Genomic DNA, 24,966 nt, shown 5'->3' on the forward strand with positions numbered 1-24,966 from the left:
TGAGACTTTACATTTCAAATACAATATTGGCATTGCTTCCTCACTCTAACACAGCTTAAAACTGTCTGCCTCCTTACTCAGACACTGCTTAAAATTGTCAGCCTAACTCTAACACAGCTGAACTCTGAATGCCCTCTCTACCAAAGCTAAACATTGTCTGCTCCACTGCCCCCTCGCGCAGCTCAGAGATACTGACTTTACTTCTGCGTTACAGCTTGCAAACATCGCTGCTTGTTCACAATCGATTCAGATACCAATATTATACATGACATCTATCAAGGCTGAATACGCCGCTGCCGTCGGCAACGTTTATACACTCCTGGAAATTGAAATAAGAACACCGTGTATTCATTGTCCCAGGAAGGGGAAACTTTATTGACACATTCCTGGGGTCAGATACATCACATGATCACACTGACAGAACCACAGGCACATAGACACAGGCAACAGAGCATGCACAATGTCGGCACTAGTACAGTGTATATCCACCTTTCGCAGCAATGCAGGCTGCTATTCTCCCATGGAGACGATCGTAGAGATGCTGGATGTAGTCCTGTGGAACGGCTTGCCATGCCATTTCCACCTGGCGCCTCAGTTGGACCAGCGTTCGTGCTGGACGTGCAGACCGCGTGAGACGACGCTTCATCCAGTCCCAAACATGCTCAGTGGGGGACAGATCCGGAGATCTTGCTGGCCAGGGTAGTTGACTTACACCTCCTAGAGCACGTTGGGTGGCACGGGATACATGCGGACGTGCATTGTCCTGTTGGAACAGCAAGTTCCCTTGCCGGTCTAGGAATGGTAGAACGATGGGTTCGATGACGGTTTGGATGTACCGTGCACTATTCAGTGTCCCCTCGACGATCACCAGTGGTGTACGGCCAGTGTAGGAGATCGCTCCCCACACCATGATGCCGGGTGTTGGCCCTGTGTGCCTCGGTCGTATGCAGTCCTGATTGTGGCGCTCACCTGCACGGCGCCAAACACGCATACGACCATCATTGGCACCAAGGCAGAAGCGACTCTCATCGCTGAAGACGACTCGTCTCCATTCGTCCCTCCATTCACGCCTGTCGCGACACCACTGGAGGCGGGCTGCACGATGTTGGGGCGTGAGCGGAAGACGGCCTAACGGTGTGCGGGACCGTAGCCCAGCTTCATGGAGACGGTTGCGAATGGTCCTCGCCGATACCCCAGGAGCAACAGTGTCCCTAATTTGCTGGGAAGTGGCGGTGCGGTCCCCTACGGCACTGCGTAGGATCCTACGGTCTTGGCGTGCATCCGTGCGTCGCTGCGGTCCGGTCCCAGGTCGACGGGCACGTGCACCTTCCGCCGACCACTGGCGACAACATCGATGTACTGTGGAGACCTCACGCCCCACGTGTTGAGCAACTCGGCGGTACGTCCACCCGGCCTCCCGCATGCCCACTATACGCCCTCGCTCAAAGTCCGTCAACTGCACATACAGTTCACGTCCACGCTGTCGCGGCATGCTACCAGTGTTAAAGACTGCGATGGAGCTCCGTATGCCACGGCAAACTGGCTGACACTGACGGCGGCGGTGCACAAATGCTGCGCAGCTAGCGCCATTCGACGGCCAACACCGCGGTTCCTGGTGTGTCCGCTGTGCCGTGCGTGTGATCATTGCTTGTACAGCCCTCTCGCAGTGTCCGGAGCAAGTATGGTGGGTCTGACACACCGGTGTCAATGTGTTCTTTTTTCCATTTCCAGGAGTGTATATTTGACTTTATTTTTATGGCTGTTAGTATTGAAATTTGGAACTTATTTATCATTGGGTATGTCACGCTTAATTGCCAACGGTCTTGCAGCAGTGGTAACACCGGTTACCCTCATACCACCGAAGTTAAACGCTGTCGGGCTGGGCTAGCACTTAGATGGGTGACCATCCGGTCTGTCCAGCGCTGTTGGCAAGCGGGGTCCACTCAGCCCTTGTGAGGCAAACTGAGGAGCTACTAGACTGAGAACTAGCGGCTCCGGTCACGACAACTGACAACGGCTGGGAGAGCATTGTGCTGACCGCATGCCCCTCCATATCCACATTCAGTGATGCCTGTGGGCTGAGCATGACACGGTGGCCGGTCGGTATCGTTGGGCCTTCATGGCCGGTTCGGACAGATTTTACACTTCTGGCCATTAAAATTGCTACACCAAGAAGAAATGCAGATGATAAACGGGTATTCATTGGACAAATATATTATACTAGAACTGACATTTGATTACATTTCCAGCGCAGTTTGGGCGCATAGATCCTGAGAAATCAGTACCCAGAACAACGACCTCTGGCCGTAATAACGATCTTGATACGCCTGGGCATTGAGTCAAACAGAGCTTGGATGGCGTGTACAGCTGACCATGCAGCTTCAACACGATACCACAATTCATCAAGAGTAGTGACTGGCGTATTGTAATGAGCCAGTTGCTCGGCCACCATTGACCAGACGTTTTCAATTGGTGACAGATCTCGAGAATGTGCTGGCTAGGGCAGCAGTCTAACATTCTCTGTATCCAGAAAGGCCCGTACAGAACCTGCAACATGCGGTCGTGCATTATCCTGCTGAAATGTGGGGTTTCGCAGGGATCGAATGAAGGGTAGAGCCACGGGTCGTAACACATCTCAAATGTAACGTCCACTGTTCAAAGTGCCGTCAATGCGAACAAGAGATGACCGCGACGTGTAACCGATGGCACCCAGTACCATCACGCCGGATGATATGCCAGTATGGCGATGACGAATAGACGCTTCCAATGTGTGTTCACCACGATGTCGCCAAACGCGGATGCGACCATCATGATGCTGTAAACAGAACCTGGATTCATCCGAAAAAATGACGTTTTTCCATTCGTGCACCCAGGTTCGTCGTTGAGTACACCATCGCAGCCGCTCCTGTCTGTGTTGCAGTGTCAAGGGTAACAGCAGCCATGGTCTCCGAGCTGATAGTCCATGCTGCTGCAAATGTCGTCGAACTGTTCGTGCAGATGGTTGTTGTCTTGCAAACGTCATCCTCTGCTGACTCAGGGATCGAGACGTGGCTGCACGAACCCTTACAGCCATGCGGATAAGATGCCTGTCATCTCGACTGCTAGTGACACGAGGCCGTTGGGATCCAGCACTGCGTTCCGTATTACCCTCCTGAATCCACCGATTCCATATTCTCCTAACAGTCATTGGATCTCGATCAACGCGAGGAGCTGTGTCGCGATACGATAAACCGCAATCGCGATAGGCTACAATCCGACCTTTACCAAAGTCGGAAACGTGATGGTACGCATTTCTCCTCCTTACACGAGGCATTACAACAACGTTTCACCAGGTAACGCCGGTCAACTGCTGTATGTGTATGAGAAATCGGTTGGAAACTTTCCTCGTGTCAGCACGTTGTAGGTGTCGCCACCGGTGCCAACCTTGTGTGAATGGTCTGAAATGCTAATCATTTGCATATCACAGCATCCTCTTCCTGTCGGTTAAATTTCGCGTCTGTAGCATGTCATCTTCGTGGTGTAGCAATTTTAATGGCCAGTAGTGTAGTTTAGTTTAGTTTAGCTAGGTCACGCTTAATTAACGATCTAGTAAGAGCTGTGGCATGTTTTCCTTAAAAAAAAATTTCGTGTAATTTGTTATGGACAATTTTTTCTAGTGAGCGCTGTGTCACATGTTTCAAAAATATCATTTTCATTTAAATTGTTATGAACAAACTTTCTAGTCAGCACTGTGGCCCATTCTTCTTAAATACAATTTTCTTTAACTTCTTACTAACAGATCTCTACGTTGACCAAGCTCCAGTTAATAGCTAATGATCTAATGACTGCAGTGGTGTATTGATCTTAAATATTGTACTAATTTTATTTAAAGTGTTATCAACTCATCTTCATATTGAGCAAGTTACCATTAGTAATTATTAATTTTATTGAGCACTGCGGCGTGTTTATTTAAGGAACACAAATTTTATTTAAACAGCTGGACATATCTTCATGTTCACTAAGCAATGCTTTGTAGTTAATAATCTAATGGGTGTTGTGGCGCTTTTATCTTGAATACACATTTAGTTAAATACAGGAAATTCTGGGGAGATTTCATGTGGCTAATCCTACGCTGAGTAATTACTAGTTCCACGAATGGTGTAGCGTTTGGAAAATATTTTACTTCATCTGGGATTTCTGTTAACACTAAAATTACTGTCAGTCTTCATGTTGGTTAAACCGTTGCTGGATAGTCACAATTTTAATTATTGCGGACCACTTCATAAATTGTGTTGATGTAATTATGTATAACTGTTGTTCTTTCTACTCGTTTTAAAAGAAAGATATTTGCTTAATTCATGTCCACAATTATAGTAATTGATGAAAGTTGTAAATTTCTGCAAACTGTGAATGATGTTGCTGTTTCTGGGGAATTCCTCCACCCGATCTTTATGTGCTGAGCCTTATAATCTATCCTTGTTAGGGTCATTTTAAGTCAGAAATTTAAAATGCAGAAAACTCAAAAGCATAGTACCCTCCGGCTACAACATCAATGGCTCACAATTGGAGTTCGTCAGCTCACACAGCTATCTGGATGCAGAAAATTTAAGAATATGCAATGGAATAATCATATGGGCACATTAGTGGGTAATGCAAATGGTAGACCTCGATTCATTGGTAGGATGCAGCGAAAATACAGTAATTCTACAAACGAGATTGTTTACAAAAAAAACTCGTGTGATCCATCCAAGTGCGTGAAATTCATATCAGAGTGGGACTAATAGACGGCATAGAACGTTTACACAGAAGATCAGAGTTAAATATGATCAACGGAACAGCTTTGAGGAGATACTGGAAAAGCAGGCCTGGTATAAGCTTGATGATAAACATCAAATATCCTACATACTAAACGCCAAAAACCAGTATTAACTGAAGAATTTTGGAATACACAGGGTGGTCGGAAACAATCTGAAAAACTTGTAAGGACGTTGGAGAGGAGAAATAACTACTAAGAAAAAAAATCTAGATCTTGCGCCGTTTCCGAATTAATTAGCGTTGAAGTTAGCCAATCAATCCGGCCGTTGTGGCTGAGCGGTTCTAGGCGCTTCAGTCTGGAACTGCGCGACCGCAACGGTCGCAGGTTCGAATCCTGCCTCGGGCATGGATGTGTGTGATGTCCTTAGGTTAGTTAGGTTTAAGTAATTCTAAGTTCTAGGGGACTGCTGACCTCAGATGTTAAATCCCATAGTGCTCAGAGCCATTTGAACCATTTTACTCATTGCAGCGCGCGTTTACATATTCCGCGCACGTGCAAGAGCGACATCTTACTACTGACTCAAATCCTACTACTCATTCTGCCGGAATCTATACCATAACCCTCTACGTATCGTTCTAGTTGGAACTGCAAAGACAAGATTAGACTAATTACATCGTGCACAGAGGTTTCTCAAAGATCACTGCTCTCGCTATCCATACTGCATGCGCGGAAGGAATCGGTAAAAAAAAGCCTTATTTAGTTCGACAATGGTTTGCAGAGTATGGATGTACTTGGGGCTTCAAAAATGATTGGCACTACAATTTTTTCTGTTCAGACAGAACTATTTACTGAACAAACGAATACAGATTCAATAACGTATTCTCCCCCAATATCTATACACTTTTCGCATCATATTTGCCTGTCAAACCATTCTTTGAGGGGTATCCCGGTGCCAGTTGTGGACAAGTAACTAAAGCTCCTCATTGGCGGTGAACTTTTACTTCACATGAGATGTTTCATTGAGATTAATAGGGCTAACCGCTTGGAGACAGATCCGGCGAATATCGAGTATGTGGCAGCACAGTAAACTCTATTACACGATGGCAATGGTCGGGCGACTAACATGTGGTCTTGCAATGTCTTGTTGAAACCGAACGCCTCCCCCCGTCGGAGGTTCGAGTCCTCCCTCGGGCATGGGTGTGTGTGTTGTCCTTAGCGTAAGTTTGTTTAAGTTAGATTAAGTAGTGCGTAAGCTTAGGGACCGATGACCTCAGCAGTTTGTTCCCATAAAACCTTAAGACAAATCTCCAATTTTGCAGAACGCCACGGCCCCATTTTCCATAGCGTCGTTGAATGCGTCAACAGAGTTGGTGCACTGAACTGTAGTACCGATCACCGTTGAGGTTCGCACTGGAAGGGAGCCAGTCTGTTAGCAGTAGCCCTTCCCGATCCCAGAACACAGTTCCCATTCTTTCTGCATGAATAATCCCGGCAGTGACTTCTTCGGACAAGGGCTCCCAGTACGTTTCCACTCCATGGACATCCGTTTCTTTCCTGGAGTCTCGTGAAACAAACCATGACTCGACGGCGACCAAACGCTCAAATAACTCCTGTCTGCACCAAACGTTGGCATATCTACACCCGCTTCTCTTTCTGCGCAATGGTGACTGAATGGGATACCCATGGTGTATGCACCTTCTTCGCATTCAGATCCTCATCGGTGGTGGTATGGATGGTTCCCCGTGATAGACCTGTTAGCTTCTCCAGTTCATCAAACGTGATTCGCTTGTGTCCCATTATCAAGTCAGTGACATGCTGGGCAATGTTTGGTTTGTGCTCAGTCTCTGGGCGCTCAGAGATATGCAGCACAGTCCCTGCCGTCTTTGAGCTCTGATATCCAACGATACACGGATCTGTGACTAGGTTCTGTGTCCCCACGCATGGTTACTGATCTCGTGTGGATGTCTGAAGCAGTCACTCTTTCCCTCCGGAGAAACCACACTGTCCACCTTTACCCACGCTTGTTTGCTTCTATGTTTCCAGAATGAAATCTTCACTCTGCAGCGGAATGTGCACAGATATTATACTTCCAGGCTGATTAATACTGTGTGCCGGACCGAGACTCCAACTCGGGACCTTCGCCTTTCGCGGGCAAGTGCTCTACTTGCTTCCATATTGTCTTAGCGGTGCCCACCAGCATACTTGCAAACCAGAACAAGTGCTGTTTCAATAGTCACCTGTGGGAAGCACTGCCATTAGACAGTACTACTGTCTGTTTTCACGCATACATCAACATGCATTTCAAACTGCTACTTTCGAGGGGTTATTGGGAGTGTACCAATCAATACTGAATGAACTAAATAAATGTAGATGTCGGAGAGAACCTATGGTGAGATGGTCATTAGCTTATCATTTAAGCCGTCTGCCTTCAAAAATCCCACAGACTATTTCTGTCCTCGTCCTTGTATGACTAGCTGGCGATTGAACTAAATAGAATTACCATTTACTTCTTCCTAACTTTCTCTTTTATTGCCTTGAAATCAGATTTTTCTTCGCCTAACGAAAAAAGGATAGTTAAACCGGCAGCTAATAATACAAAATCAAGAAGCTGCTATTTCCGCCGACTTAACTACTTCATTTTGACAAGGGATTGCACCATCAAAGACAAAAGTCACAGTTCAGTGCCATCAGAAAGCCGATTCCTCTATTTACATCTTTAATTAGAAGGTATTGAAGTACAAGCAGTTGTGAACATCGCAGGGTAGGAGGAAATAGCCTAGTGAGCATATCAAGGGCATTTTTCTTTCATTTTAAAGACACATGGTATTGCAAAGTTTGTTCGCGTTGAAAATTTCTGCTGTATGGATATAGTCAAGTAATTTTTGGTTGCCACCTCGTATGCCACAATATTTTGTACTGGGAGTTTTAAAGAGCGCTAAATCATGAGAATATTCTCTTTCAAGCCAAAGTAAAAAATTACCTAAGTATGTAAAAAATTACCTAAATCAAAAATAAAAGTAATAAATATACACAAATGTAAAAGGCGTGTAAAAGCCAAGCAAAAGTACATATGCACGAATACAGTACTTGATATTAATTAGATTATCCTGAACAAATCCAAACACTTTTCATGTCATTCTTATCGAGACCCAGTCGGTGGTAGTGATTGTTCACTGTGTACTCCGAAAAGACTATGAATGTAAAATGAGTGAAATTTTGGATTGCACTGTATATTCACAGTCGGATAGGAAAAGAGAGAACTGACAGTTGTAAACGAACTACCCTCCACCACAAAACGTGGCTCGCAGAGTATAGAGTAAGACACTGAAGTCGCATTCGGAAGCACAGAAGAGCGTTTCAAATCCACACTTAAGTTTCCTGCGCTTTCTCAAAATCACTCAAGACGAATACCTAAGGACACTTCAAAATGTTATGACATAATTCGACTTATATTCGACTTTGGTGAATAATAGTCGTGAGCATTCACTAGGTCGATAACTGACTAACGCCTGCAATCTGGAACGTCTATCTCATTAAAATCCTTCTGGGTTACTACCGCGCCATCTTAAAACGGTTTTTTATACTATGGCGTAGCAGCTCACCAGAAGGATATGAATGAAACTGACTCCATCTGCGGAAGCTTTCGATTATATAACATGCAATGTCTTTGTCCAACAACCTAATTTAACGTAATACTTCTGTTAAAGTTCCATTTCCCACTAAATTTATTTTTATGAACACTTCAATTATTTTTGTCATTTTCTGATTTGTTTAACATCAGACGCTCTAAGTATTTTAATCACATAAATTATATGTCCCAACTTTATCTATGATAATGAATACAGGTGCTGCTCCCATGTCGGAGGGCCTCTGCAGTACTAATACGAGTTAAGAAGGGAACATCGAGATGAGGTGTGAATTGGAGTTTATATTTGGGAGGGAGACTTACAAATAGTAGTGTATTCCGTGCAGGTGTGCTGACTGTAGTGCCAGGGTGGCACAGTGGTTAGCGTCTGTGCATACTGAGCAAAAAACCCAGGTTCGAATCCCGTCCTTGGTACGAACTTTAATTCAATGTTTCGGCTGTACTCTATTTGTTTTTAAACCTATGATTGAATCAGTTATGGAGTACTAGTGGCTCTCAGAGGTTCCCTCAAAGCAGTGCTGAAATGGGGCGGTGCTCCGGAAGCACATCCTTTGTCTACCATTCAGAGGCATCCCCCAGCAGTTCTGGAAACACGTTTTCCACGAAGATGCATCTCCGTCAGTTAAGGCGGAATGGAAAAGTTTTTGGTCCAGTCAACCTATCACCAAGATTGCTGGCCCACACATTAACACCAAATCGCATTTGATGAGCAGTCGTTCGAGTACCTCATGAATTTATATGTGCCCAAACATCCGAACTGTGGTTACTAAAGCAGCTGTCACAAGTAGACAAAGTTTCGTCGGTGTACAGGACCTCAAAGCTCTCACAAGTAGACAAAGTTTCGCCAGTATACAGGACCTCAACCAGAAATAAGGGATGCAGTCTGTTGTGAAAAACATTGGACGAACTGCGCGCTTTGGCGAAAATCTTCATGTTCTAGCGCTGCCACGCAATGAAGATGGAGCGGATGAAGATATTGGTCGTGTAACACATTCCACACAAAGTTGTGTCTGACGTCAAGGATGTGTGCAATACGTCGTGTAGTTGTAGATGGAGTGTCTTCAGAATGTCGCAAAATCTAGTCTTCCATTCGGAAGGGTGGGGTGTTCGATTCCTGTATCACGCACGCTTCCACGGGAAGTGCCTGTTTCCCGTATCAGGCGATGCAGGCGTCTGAACGTTTGGGGTTGTGGAAACTGTCGGTTGGAAAAGCGCTGTCAGTACTCTCTCAATGCATCTCGTCCACTGCCATTCACAGATCCGTATACCAGATGCATGTCAGGCATTTGAGCCTAAGAGGACCGCTCCATATTCACTGTTGTCGTCACAAGGCGGTAATGACAGCGACTGAGTCGGTGTGTTTACGAGGAAGTCACCGTTGTTCTCATTAGGCGGTGATGGTTGCAAATGAATCGGTGTATTTCCCAGCATCCGTATACAGAGCAATTTTGTGCACATCCCTAGTCAACTCACGTCATCATCACTAACAAAATGTTCCCTATCATTACAAATTGACACCAGAGACCATATGTCCATATGTTCCTTGTCGAAATACGGTATATTTTTATTGATGTCCTCTATTAATATGAACGAATAGAACACCCTGTATAAGAGGCTTTGTAAGGGATGGCGTCCTTTCACTGATATATCACAAGGGATACACGGTTTATGTATAGGTCACATCAGATAATTTACATTAGTCATGCATCGTACTGATGAAAAAATTCTCCTGATTAGCACATCCGATTGAGGAACTATTTCATCTATGGGAGCTACACCAAAAAGCTGGCTTTCTTATTTTCACAGAATAAGAACACTTTTGCGAAGAAATTTTTCTGGCTTGTACGCCTGAACGGAAATGAAACACGGATGATAAGCAGTTCAGAGAAGGATAGAAGCTTTTGAAATGTGGTGCTGCAGAATAGGGATGAAATTTGCGTGGGAAGACTGAATAAGTAGTGAGGAAGTCTGCACTGAATTAAGGAGGGAATGAGTATCCTGAGGCATCATGGAAACGTTAATTTGTTAATAAACGTAATGTTGGGGCAATAACTGTAGATAGAGACCGAGGCTTGACTACACTAAGAAGGCTGGAATGCATGTACGTTGCAGTAGCCATAGGAAGATGAAGAGGTTTGCAAAGGATAGACTAGCATAGAAAGCTGCATCAAACCAGTTTTCGGAGGGAAGGCAACAAGCACGAACATCAGAATGATTGATCCACTTCACACAAAGCAGGATGTCAAACTGTCTTGGTGTACGCAAGTGAAAGTCTGTGTCTCAAAACTGAAAGAATTAATATTCCCAATTTAAACCACTAACTGCCTCAAAAACGAAATTGACACTTAAACTCTGATACTTACCTCCCAAGTAAAACACACGATTGAAATGCAATAGTAAATTATTTTTACAATTTTGTTTCATGAGAAAAGTATTGTTATTTTTAAATGTCTTTCATATTCGTCTTGCAGACAATATCGTTTCAAACCAAAACGACACGAATTTGCGAGGGACGCCATCCAAATTATCCACTACTTGTCTAAGTTCTCCCTACGGTTATTTCCCCCCCCCCCCCCCTCATGAACCATGGACCTTGCCGTTGGTGGGGAGGCTTGCGTGCCTCAACGATACAGATGGCCGTACCGTAGGTGCAACCACAACGGAGGGGTATCTGTTGAGAGGCCAGACAAACGTGTGGTTCCTGAAGAGGGGCAGCAGCCTTTTCAGTAGTTGCAGGGGCAACAGTCTGGATGATTCACTGATCTGGCCTTGTAACATTAACCAAAACGGCCTTGCTGTGCTGGTACTGCGAACGGCTGAAAGCAGTGGGAAACTACAGCCGTAATTTTTCCCGAGGACATGCAGCTTTACTGTATGATTAAATGATGATGGCGTCCTCTTTGGTAAAATATTCCGGAGGTAAAATAGTCCCCCATTCGGATCTCCGGGCGGGGACTACTCAAGAGGACGTCGTTATCAGGAGAAAGAAAACTGGCGTTCTACGGATCGGAACGTGGAATGTCAGATCCCTTAATCGGGCAGGTAGGTTAGAAAATTTAAAAAGGGAAATGGATAGGTTAAAGTTAGATATAGTGGGAATTAGTGAAGTTCGGTGGCAGGAGGAACAAGACTTTTGGTCAGGTGATTACAGGGTTATAAATACAAAATCAAATAGGGGTAATGGAGGGGTAGGTTTAATAATGAATAGGAAAAGAGGAGTGCGGGTAAGCTACTACAAGCAGCATAGTGAACGCATTATTGTGGCCAAGATAGACACAAAGCCCATGCCTACTACAGTAGTACAAGTTTATATGCCAACTAGCTCTGCAGATGATGAAGAAATTGATGAAATGTATGACGAGATAAAAGAAATTATTCAGGTAGTGAAGGGAGACGAAAATTTAATAGTCATGGGTGACTGGAATTCGTCAGTAGGAAAAGGGAGAGAAGGAAACATAGAAGGTGAATATGGATTGGGGGGAAGAAATGAAAGAGGAAGCCGCCTTGTAGAATTTTGCACAGAGCATAACTTAATCATAGCTAACACTTGGTTCAAGAATCATAAAAGAAGGTTGTATACCTGGAAGAATCCTGGAGATACTAAAAGGTATCAGATAGATTATACAATGGTAAGACAGAGATTTAGGAACCAGGTTTTAAATTGTAAGACATTTCCAGGGGCAGATGTGGATTCTGACCACAATCTATTGGTTATGAACTGTAGATTGAAACTGAAGAAACTGCAAAAAGGTGGGAATTTAAGGAGATGGGACCTGGATAAACTGAAAGAACCAGAGGTTGTAGAGAGTCTGAGGGAGAGCATAAGGGAACAATTGACAGGAACGGGGGAAAGAAATACAGTAGAAGAAGAATGGGTAGCTCTGTGGGATGAAGTAGTGAAGGCAGCAGACGATCAAGTAGGTAAAAAGACGAGGGCTAATAGAAATCCTTGGGTAACAGAAGAAATATTGAATTTAATTGATGAAAGGAGAAAATATAAAAATGCAGTAAATGAATCAGGCAAAAAGGAATACAAACGTCTCAAAAATGAGATCGACAGGAAGTGCAAAATGGCTAAGCAGGGATGGCTAGAGGACAAATGTAAGGATGTAGAAGCTTGTCTCACTAGGGGTAAGATAGATACTGCCTACAGGAAAATTAAAGAGACCTTTGGAGAAAAGAGAACCACTTGTATGAATATCAAGACCTCAGATGGCAACCCAGTTCTAAGCAAAGAAGGGAAGGCAGAAAGGTGGAAGGAGTATATAGAGGGTTTATACAAGGGCGATGTACTTGAGAACAATCTTATGGAAATGGAAGAGGATGTAGATGAAGACGAAATGGGAGATAAGATACTGCGTGAAGAGTTTGACAGAGCACTGAAAGACCTGAGTCGAAACAAGGCCCCGGGAATAGACAACATTTCATTAAAATTACTGATGGCCTTGGGAGAGCAAGTCCTGACAAAACTCTACCACCTGGTGAGCAAGATGTATGAGACAGGCGAAATACCCTCAGACTTCAAGAAGAATATAATAATTCCAATCCCAAAGAAAGCAGATGTTGACAGATGTGAAAATTACCGAACTATCAGTTTAATAAGTCACAGCTGCAAGATACTAACGCGAATTCTTTACGGACGTATCTTCTGGTAAACCTTCCGGGATGTAAGGTCGTGGTCCATGAAACTCTTCAGCTCCTAACGTTTCGTCTAGAGCTGCGCTGGACATCTTCAGAGGGGTGTTTCTCCTCCAGTGAGTCTTGCCGACTGACTTACCGGAGGAGAAACACCCCTCTGAAGATGTCCAGCGCAGCTCTGGACGAAACGTTAGGAGCTGAAGAGTTTCATGGACCACGACCTTACATCCCGGAAGGTTTACCAGAAGATATGTCATCCGGTCGTGAAAGCCTTCATACTATGATCTTTACGGACGAATGGAAAAACTGGTAGTTGCGGACCTCGGGGAAGATCAGTTTGGATTCCGTAGAAATGTTGGAACACGTGAGGCAATACTAACCTTATGACTTATCTTAGAAGAAAGATTAAGAAAAGGCAAACCTACGTTTCTAGCATTTGTAGACTTAGAGAAAGCTTTTGACAATGGTAACTGGAATACTCTCTTTCAAATTCTGAAGGTGGCAGGGGTAAAATACAGGGAGCGAAAGGCTATTTACAATTTGTACAGAAACCAGATGGCAGTTATAAGAGTCGAGGGACATGAATGGGAAGCAGTGGTTGGGAAGGGAGTGAGACAGGTTTGTAGCCTCTCCCCGATGTTATTCAATCTGTATATTGAGCAAGCAGTAAAGGAAACAAAATAAAAATTCGGAATACGTATTAAAATTCATGGACAAGAAGTAAAAACTTTGAGGTTCGCCGATGACATTGTAATTCTGTCAGAGACAGCAAAGGACTTGGAAGAGCCGTTGAACGGAATGAACAGTGTCTTGAAAGGAGGATATATAAGATGAACATCAACAAAAGCAAAACAAGGATAATGGAATGTATTCAAATTCAATCGGGTGATGCTGAGGGAATTAGATTAGGAAATGAGACACTTAAAGTAGTAAAGGAGTTTTGCTATTTAGGGAGTAAAATAACTGATGATGGTCGAAGTAGAGAGGATATAAAATGTAGACTGGAAATGGCAAGGAAATCGTTTCTGAAGAAGAGAAATTTGTTAACATCGAGTATAGATTTAAGGGTCAGGAAGTCGTTTCTGAAAGTATTTGTATGGAGTGTAGCCATGTATGGAAGTGAAACATGGACGATAACTAGTTTGGACAAGAAGAGAATAGAAGCTTTCGAAATGTGGTGCTACAGAAGAATGCTGAAGATAAGGTGGGTAGATCACGTAACTAATGAGGAGGTGTTGAATAGGATTGGGGAGAAGAGAAGTTTGTGGCACAACTTGACTAGAAGAAGTGATCGTTTGGTAGGACGTGTTTTGAGGCATCAAGGGATCACAAATTTAGCATTGGAGGGCAGCGTGGAGGGTAAAAATCGTAGAGGGAGACCAAGAGATGAATACACTAAGCAGATTCAGAAGGATGTAGGTTGCAGTAGGTACTGGGAGATGAAGAGGCTTGCTCAGGATAGAGTAGCATGGAGAGCTGCATCAAACCAGTCTCAGGACTGAAGACCACAACAACAACATACGGTTATTTGAGTCCAAATGCTTTTTACTTCAGACATAAGTGGTAGCTTTTGCTGGGACTGCGTCTGAACCAGACATGTATTTTCTTAATAATCTTAGGCTGGCTCGTGGTTGAAGTGTAATGTTTGTTTCTCTGCGACAGGAGCAAGTTATAAGTTGGTTGTGTCTCTAAAAATATGGTTAATACCCAGCTAGTAAGTAATTTTCAAAAAGTGAAGATGTGGACAGGACACAGCACTGTAAGATTTGGTATCACTCCACATTCAGCGTTTTCTTGAACGCGGTAAGGAGACCATACCCTAACGAAGAAAAACTACCCCCATGCTGCAGAAATTCACTGTTGGAGCTACATGTAACCAGGTAAGCCTTCCATCGGCTTCCCACTGTGTTTTCAAACCATACCACGTGTTTAGAGTCATCCATCATCCAGTGGGGTCACGCTATACACCTCCCCAAGCGTCGCTGGGCACTGACTGTAGCAATGTGTGGCGTATGAGGAGCTACCTGAACATTGTACCCCATTCTTTTTAACTCCGTAGCACAGTCAGTGTTCTACTGAACTGCTGGTAGCACTCTGCGACAAACAAGTGATTTCCTCCGCTGATTTGCGAATTTTTACAACAACCCTGCACAATGCTTAATGGCCCCTGTCCATCAGTGTATGAGGTCTGTCTAACTGATATAGGTTTGATGAAGTGGCGAATTTAACACCACCAAAAGCCAGATAGCTGTCTTCACCCGAAGGAAGATACTGCCAGATCTTCCACCTGTGAATATCACGGGTGGCCCATGCCTTGGACGAAGACTGCAAAGTACCTCAGGATGATACTTGACGAAAGGCTCACCTGTGTCCCACATACAGGGGAATCAGGAATCACCTAAAACTTGCACCGCAAATACTGTGGAAATAGAAAGTGCTATTGATGTGTGCTTTTTGCAAAATAGACACCTAGTCAGGGACTCGTATTGTTAGCCAGTCAACAGATTGTAACAATACCTAGAAAGTATATTTTGTGTAAACATACGCTTTTTTAAATGGAACAATACCCATTGATATTAACACATTAAAAGTAGGGTAAATTAGAATGTCAGAGGAGTTTGATACAGGAGTCTCGTGTGAGTCGTTTACGAGGTATCGTATTTTGAAACGTTCCCACTCTGACACTTGCGCAATAACTACGGTAGCACTCACTAAAGAACAACACAAGTGCATGTGGATTCTGAACAGTAACGAGACTACTGACCATCACAGGTTGTGTTCAGAATGACCACCAGCAGCGGCAATACACTTTTCCAGTAATGTTTGGAACGAGAGCTAAACATCTGCTAACGTTTCAACAGATATGTTCGAGTAGGCTGCAGTAATACATCGTAGCATACTATCCTCTGTAGTTGGTATGTCCTTGTAGACAGCGTCTTTCAGGTTTCCCCACCAAAAAAGTCTACATGCATAAAATGCAGGGAATGGGCTGGCCAAGGTACAGGTCATGTGTGTTTGTGAAGACATGCTGCAGTACGTAAGTACCTCCCGTCTTTTAACATCCGTGGAAGATGGTGTGTTTGGAGGTTGCGATACTTATGCCCATTCAATGTTCCGTCTATGAAACATGGAGCCATGAACTGATGGTTGAGCATCCCACACCACACGTTTACACTCCATGGACACTCCTGTTCCACCTGAGGAAGCCAACGGAAAATGTCAACAGACCCGTAGTGCATGTTTCGGCGGTTTACCTGACAGTGATTGGTAAATGTGGATTCCATTAAACAACATACATGATACATCTCAAGTATCCCGTCTTAATGCCCATGTACAGACATTAAAGCGATTCTCAAAATAGTGCCCATACACCTCTTGATGGAGAGAGTTGTGGTAGGGATGGAACCAATATCGATGGAGAATGAGTAACACATTTACCTGACAAATGTCACTTCCTCATGTGATTGTGCGGGAGCCAACGTGCAGATCAACTGCAACAGCAGCAAGAACATTTCCTCCTCTTCTATCGTCATATGATTCCTTCTGTAACGCTGTCTAGGGGTGACACCATCACTTTCACATAACTGGTTGGAGTGGCTGATAAGTAATTCCTGTGGTCTTTGTCTATTGGGATATATTGTCACTTACTCTGTCCAAGAATGAACTGCATCCTCCCAGCACCCTCCATACAGCATGAGTAGTAGGGCCAGACCGTTTATAGCACATTTTGTTAGTGCAGGTTGCCTACATCAGGGGCAGGTATGCACTCAGGAGCAAACCAATTGTTCTACTTTGTTTGACAGATTCATAACCTATTGTTCTGCTAAAAGGATCCTTCCTTTTGATTGACAGTCACTTAACCTATTGTTCTCCACCCTTCCACTTTCCCCCACCCCCCTCCTACCTCGCTGCTACAGGTACACTTTCAGGTCTGAGTTATTGGAATAGCCCCTCTAACTCTTATCAATTTCATTGACTACGTAATTAAATTGATCAAATTATTAACTTCTCACCCACTGGTAAACCCCCTCCTCTCCCCCCTCCCCTCTCCTCCCAAGGAATTGGAGGGAAGTTCAAATTCCATCAGGACAATGCAACACACCATGGCTCCTCCACTAATCTGAGAAAAAGGTAGGAAAAAAGGGCACTTTGGCTACCTCCACTAACCTAAGACATCCTACCGCCACCTCTTCGTAGGAATTGGCTGGAAAAGGACTCAGCCAGTGCTGGATAGGATGGCCATAGGTCTTTATTTTCAGTCTTTCTTTAAACAATTAGAGGCAATACTGGCAATCAAGTGTGTTCACCCCAAGGTCTGGAGTCCAACTGACCTAGTACACAGTATGGCCACCAGAGGGCACTGTCATCCCTTCCATAATGTAATCCAAGATGGCGGTCTGGTGGTGGTGAGGAAAGTTCTCATAAAAGCAAATTCAAGGGTATATTTTTTATTTATAAAAAATCAGTTTGTGCTGGATTTCTCTTGCTCATCATTCTCTGCTGTTTGGAAACATGTAGATCTTGCAAGAACTAATTACCTGGAGCAAACATGTTGCATAACCTAATGTTCAGCACTTAACCTATTGTTTGGTGCTTTGTAAGCACTTAACCTATTGTTCTGTTAAGTGGTTTTCCATGTCACCCCCATTTCCTTAAACTATTGTACCGCCTTTGATACCGAATTAAGTAAATAGTTATGACCTCCCATCATTTTCTGATACACTTTTAGAATTTTGCATGCTTTTGAACGCCATTTCTGACGCATTCTTCTTTGTCACCCACCCCCTTAAACTATCATGCAGCATTTCACATAAAAATTACGACAATTGACCTATTGTTCTGCACTTAACCTGCTGTTCTGCTTCATGTCACCCACTCACACACACCCTCCCGTTAACTATTCTACCACTAACACCACGTTGATATAAAAAATTTATACAAATTAATTAAACAAAAGTTGTCTACAGATCATCAAATACACACAAGACTCACCAGAATATTGGGAGCCAGGAACACATTTACCAGTGTAATTACAATTAAATATTACAGTTTCTGCTGCAGTCTGACACCAATTTATGTACAGGTAATGTCTCCTCTTGACGAGAGTGGTTCTGGAACGAATCTCATTATCTATAGTGCACATAACTTTTCCACGTAAAAATCTTTCTCATAATCTCGCGGTTATATATGCACTTAATCTATTCGTCCCTCACGATAGGACACACACTCTTTTTCTCTGGTCATGCCACAACATAAGCGTCTGTAACATTACACTGCAATATATACACATTTTACGCAAATGCTGCAGTTATCTTTTATATCTGTACAGTGCCCGAAAATATTATGGTATGCCTACACTCACAATGGCTATATGTCTTGATTCTCCTCAGTCCTAGGAAATTATCTGACAAAGTTTTCGAATCAGCGCTTCTGGAAGGTGCTTCATGCTGCCAAGACTCAATCAATCAAGTGTTATGAAGGACGCGCATCCAGAACTGTGTGTGATAATGAATACCGCAGCCGTGGACATAATGCTTGGAAAGACATCACCGATGCAGGTTGGTGTACTGTAATCCCTTTTCTTTCTTTCTGCAGATGAGACTTTCAGGGCAAAAAAACTATTTTACACAGATCGCCATATTGCACTGACAAATAAATCCGGCAAAGAGCCTCTACATATCGTCAAATACGGAAAGTCTATTACTCAATTACACTGCTCTCCCACTGAGGACAGGCGCTTGAATATTAGAGCATGAAGCCAATTTCCAAGTCAGCAATATATCACCACCTACCGTATCGATGTAGTAAACATACAATTCGTATCCTGAGCCATACAAAATCGCCCCTTTTACATCATTCCTACATTTACCACAAAGACAGACAGCATAATCACATGCACCATAGGTATCATCGCGCTACTAGATATTTCCCGCGAGGTCGAGTAGTCATCCACTCCCAAATCGTGACCAAAGCGCCCTCAGTGGACCGAAGTGACTCTCAGAACTGTTGTGCAAAGATGGGCTCGTTTCCCCTCGGTAAAAACGTTTCTGGACCCGACCTGTTCGCTTGCTTGCTTTTCTACACACATCTCCAGACACTGGGATTACAAGTTCACATGTATTTTCACATGGTTTGCCATAATATTATACCATTTACGTGATACATTTCGATATCAAGCACGTATCAGTATTCTACCGATCGCACGCGCAACATAATTCCAAAGATATAGACTGGACATTATTTCTCTACAAACCCAAATCTTTAGTGAAGTGGAGCAGGCTGTAAACCAATGAGTAACTAGAAACTTATCCCGTCTGCAAAGAAGACCTGTTGTGTACATAGTTCCACGAAGTCAGCGCGTACACTCTGTACCAGTCTGTAGGAGTTCTACATTTGTCTGTAACAGTCTATAGTCAAGTTTCAGTCCGCGCCTAATAAGAATACCATATTCCTGTACATAGCCATGAAGATAAACGTATAGAAACTTTTGTCAAGTATCAGAGATATATGTGAGAATAAGATTAACGTACCCATACCAAAGGAACTTCAGATTGTCAATTTTCTGTTTAAAGCTGGTCACCGTCAATCTGCTACTCTAAGCATGCAAGTGGCATTTCTATCGTCTGACCTAACGGCAGAAGATAAACACGCCACGATAAGACCACGAGACATATTGGTGGCACTCGCCTACTTCGTTAGAGCGACAAGTCAAATAATCTGATGGTGTGTGTACTGAAGGTCTTACAGTACGCACACCTCACGACCTTTACATGAGAACTCGAAAAAAATAGACGAAACTGATATTTCCACTCGCGAATACCGATGTTGGTGATGTAACAGATTCCAAATCATCCGTATAATTTACAAAGTGAACTAAGGTGTTTCTCATGTCTAGAGAACCAGCAAACGTGTCTTCCACCTGTCTTTCACCTGCTAGATGCACACACCACAATCTATGTTCTCTCAACTAAATAAAGACACAAAATGTGATGAAGCAATCAGCCGAACAATTTACATCAGAGGGAATAATGGCCCAGCGCAAACACTTGTCGATATTGAATCTTCTCAGATTTTCACACGATCACGACAGGAAAGCTAACCAACACATACTATGCATTAGTTCGTTGTTCGGCCATCTAGAGGACGATACGGTTAAGTCAGCTACATTCCTACACTCCCAACAGATATTTCCATACGGACAGCTCCTACCGTTAATGGGAAACGCGAATCATTACTGCCACAGGACACTGGCACTGCATGCCAAGCACCCCTAGGCAGAATTATACTAGGAAATCGGTTACATGTATATTTGATCGCTATACTTACAATTAAACGTTACGATTGCGATCTCAATTAAACGACATTCGACAATGAGTGAACTATTTTAAATACACCCTGCTGACGGTTGTGGCTCTGGAAATAGGAGTGAACTATTTTAAATACACCCTGCTGACGGTTGTGGCTCTGGAAATAGGAATATCTATACCATTCTTATAACTTGACATACTCTTTTCTTTGCTATCACAGTATTCCACATCAAATCCATGCCTTCCTTGTGACTGGACATAGTCGTTTCCTTTGCACATGTCGGAAGACAAACACGTACTTTATAAGCTTGATGCTCAAGGGGAACCTATCATGCACCCCCTACTATTAAGTATAATACTTCACCGATAAATGATTGATGGCGATACACAGTAATACTGAGCGAGAACCAACGATGGGTGGATTTGTCTCATAAGTTTTCTTTCGAGCAGTACCACTGTATCTTAGAAAGAGAGGCGTAATTGTCATACAAACTGCCAGATGTTAAAAAAAAACATAAACATATTACTATCACAAGCGGTCTTGGTTCTACAGATGCATACAAGTATCAATGTTAAAAGCTATACTGTCTTTATAAATCTACGTATGACATTACCTCTGAATGAAGTGGTTTTTTCCAGACAAATATCGTGACACTGAATACAGACGGTGTTTGCCGGAGTTTATAGTATCAAACCAACAGTACAGTTACACGTCGCAGACGGTGCAACCTCGTAATAAAATTACCGAATTTTGAAAGTGATTCAGCTAAGGAGCGTGTTATGAAACCGGTACTTGCAACTCCCTTACACTGCCGCCGCTAGATATTGGTCCAGTATTTGTAACGCAATCTGTCTTGATGCCATGTCAGAGGTTCGGTGATACATTGAATGGGTTATAGGGGATGGTTGATTGAGAAGGATCACAAACAATAGTAGATGGTGTGCTGATTGAGACCGTGAGAAATGTACATTAGCATTTCAGATCTCTTGTGCTACGCTTTCGGTGGAAATGTTGTCTGGGATTTGGAATCAAGTCTTTCCATTCAACCACATACCCGCGGTGGATGCTATGGAAAAGTCCTTTAATGATTACAGCCAGTAGTGAAACATATTTCTCCCACTCTCATATCTCGAAACGAGTCACATTTCTCGAACCTACCTGCTACAGTAAAATTCCAGCTTGGTTATAGGTAGTCCCTATGCATCTTGCAACTTTCCCTCAGACTCTGTGCTACCAACCCTGTAGTTTAGCCCATGTGATCTTTCCAATGTAAGTTGGAACTGAGTAGAAGTCGGAGAAGAATCTACCACCTTTTGCAACCCATGTGGAAACAGGCTAAGCCGAGTTACATCGAGAGAACTGTGTTTTAACCATTCGATGGAAATGGGAACTGGGAGAAGGATGAGGATTTTGCTACTACACTGTGGTATGCCCCAAACTACATAGAAATACTGCAGATTCGAGTCCTTTAGGGCCCATTCACGTCTATCACCCCAACATGCTATCTTCGTTATTCTGTATCATCCAACAGAGAAAAATCACCAACTATAAAACTCGACTAACTTCATCCGATAGAGAACTCAATAAGATTTTTACTATATCTCTCTCCTCCCATGTATCGAAAATAAATACCGTCTGCTTTTGTCTTAGAGCACATGTGACGATCCTATTAAATATACAACTATTGATCCATTCTACAGACGAGTGTAAAGGTGCATCGCCTGTACTCTAGGCGGATAGACCCTCCCTGTGACCCTGTGTCGTTGTTTGAAACATTGTTTTTTTTTTTTTTCCTCCTGTAACTCGCTTTGTACACTGTCATACTTTTGTCTTTTTTCCGCCTTGACTCTGAGGTCTGTGTCAGTTTCTAAACTGACATTAGCACGTTCTGATCCATTGCTTCTCACAGAAAATTAGATGTCATGTTGCTACTGCTGCTACCATAACACACCACACACACACTGTATGATTTTAAGTAAATGACAGCTACAACATATAGAAACTGGAAGAGTTTGGCGGCGTTGTGGAGAGTTTCCAAACTGCTGTCCGAAAGTGACTGATGACCACTACATTTAAGCTCATCTGTCACAAGGACGGAATAGCTGATGGCTTTGCGTCCTATTTCGAGTGATTCCTCATATTGCAGTCATGTACGCAATCACTGTTTCGGTTACAGCCGTCCCCATAAACTGTTGCCTCTCCACCAAAACTCTTTCTTTAAATCAAACAAGCGAAGTCAGTCAATCATTATGCGGTAACCAACAGCATACCAGTGGATGGATTGGATGGAAAAGACGCATCGATGTACTGTAATAATAAGCATCACTGTTGATATGTGAACAGTTTTAACAATTTTACAATAGTTTTCAACACAGACCAATGACGCGACAGCTTGTTTCTCAATTTCACTATCATAGCTAAACCATCCCTTCTCTACGTTGCAAGTATCATTGCGAATGTAGAGAGATGACTTCGCAGTACCTCCATTCATTGTTAATTCTCGAACATATACATCATCAAAGTATACCAGACATACTTCTAGCACTTCAAGCATAGTGCTTAATTTTCGATCTATCTCTTTGTGGATGGGAGTTGCAGAGCATTCTCGCAGTCTTAGGATAAAATTAGAGACTGAAAGATCCCCTCGTACTGTCTTTGATTGACCAACCTGCTCTGCAGCACCGTTACCGATTTAATATGCAGCTGACCGGAAGTAGACAGCTACATTCCACATCTCGTGAATGAATGGAGCTTGCCGAGTCCTTGCCGATCCAAGTGCACAAGATTTCTCCAGACGCGCCCATGACGAGGAAGTTTGCACCTTTTATTAGTGTTAGTAGTAGATTTGAAAGTGTTGTGGTGTAATAGCAGAAGGTTAAGAAGAACAAGAAACAGGTGATTTTTATGCATGGTGGAGCTCCAGATGGATGGAGTTCGAAGCATTTTACGTAAATCAACTACACTATCAATTTTATTGTTCCAGTGTCTGGGGCCAGTACCAGGAGGGTATTGGTAAGAGGGAACATAAACACACACACTCCTAAGGCTACACGGTTTTGCACTTAAAACAGGCTAGAATGGTAGATTGCTTCAGGTCCGATGTCAGGGCGCTGATAACCTCGCCTTTGGGTCCCCATAAGATCCCAAACGACACACATACACACACACACACACACACACACACACACACACACACACACACACAGAGAGAGAGAGAGAGAGAGAGAGAGAGAGAGAGAGAGAGAGTTTCTGACCTATCAGTCGTGTGGAATGCAGCGCTGCTAATATTTCAATGTACTCGTAAGAAATATATTTCCAACGCATGCAGGTTCTCTACGATAAACTATGGTAACAAACTGTAAAAAGAAAAAACTACTTAATTAAAACAGCGGCTCTGTGAGATACATGCACAATGTAGCTTTGCATAATTGTATAGCGTCCACTGTTCACATCTGATCATGCTCCAGAAATTATGCTATGCCCACATCAGTCCTGTATAAAATGACCGTTAGTAATGGAGAATACCTCTTACAAGGAAACAGATAAAGGCATAGCAGCGGCGCATGGTATGTGAAACTATAAATGCCGCCATTTACTCTGCAAACAGCACATTTGTCAAGCAGATGTAGACATGGGGATTGCAGTGCCTCGCAAACACCTATCGCTAACTTAGTCATGAAACTGAAATCTCGATTTTATACCCAAGATGCAACAAGAGGGTGGAGTACATCGCATATCTTCATTCCTTTAGCGGAATGTGTCACGTTTCATCACACATGAGATGGAAGTCCTCTGGTGGCAGAGACGTTTACTGTTAACAATCGCAAGTAGACAGTGCTCTAAGTCAAATACAGGACACGCGGTTCTATACGAGTTGAATGCAGGCTAGTTCACACAACTGATACATCCTGACAGAAAATCAGGAAAAAATGGTCAAGTGACCTGCAGCAACTTCCCCCCCCCCTCCCCCCCTCTCTCTCTCTCTCTCTGTCTCTCTCTCTCTCTCTAGAATGCACCATCAGTCTAGAGTTAAATTGTACCTTGCTACAACTCCATCTCAACCAACCATTCCATCCACTCTATGTCATCCTTTAAGGCAGATGCAAGTAAGTTTAGAGGCAGATGATTTTCTGTTTTCCTTAAATGCGTCAAAAACAGTAGTCAATTCGCTTGTGTCACTGTTACCTCAATAGACATACAGTAGAATGCAGTCTCGATGGAAAAAAGTGACTGTTTCCCTGACTCCCTTCGATTCCATGTGGACGTTTTCTCGGATTCCTCTTGCTTGGTCCCATGTACAAATTGTTCTGCGCCGACCGGAAAACACGCAAGTACTTCATCAATTTCCCCGCATCTCGGTGTACATTCCTTCAATTCATACGTATTTTTCGTAATTCTGTCGATTTTATGTCAGTTCTGTCCATGTGCTCACGGCATAACCTCTCGTTCCGCGTTCTAAAATTGCTTGTAAATGTAGTACAGCTGCCATCTCCTACTGCAGATGCACTGATCGGGTGGCATAGTACAGCACTGTACTAGATTGCATCCAGTCGCCTCCATACCACATATTCCACATTTGCAGAACGTTTGCTCTGTTTTCTGTATGTCTGTGTATGTGTATGTGTCGCAGATGCCTCCT

Source organism: Schistocerca piceifrons, chromosome 7 (assembly GCF_021461385.2).
Source record: "Schistocerca piceifrons isolate TAMUIC-IGC-003096 chromosome 7, iqSchPice1.1, whole genome shotgun sequence".
NCBI classification, from domain to species: Eukaryota; Metazoa; Arthropoda; class Insecta; order Orthoptera; family Acrididae; genus Schistocerca; species Schistocerca piceifrons.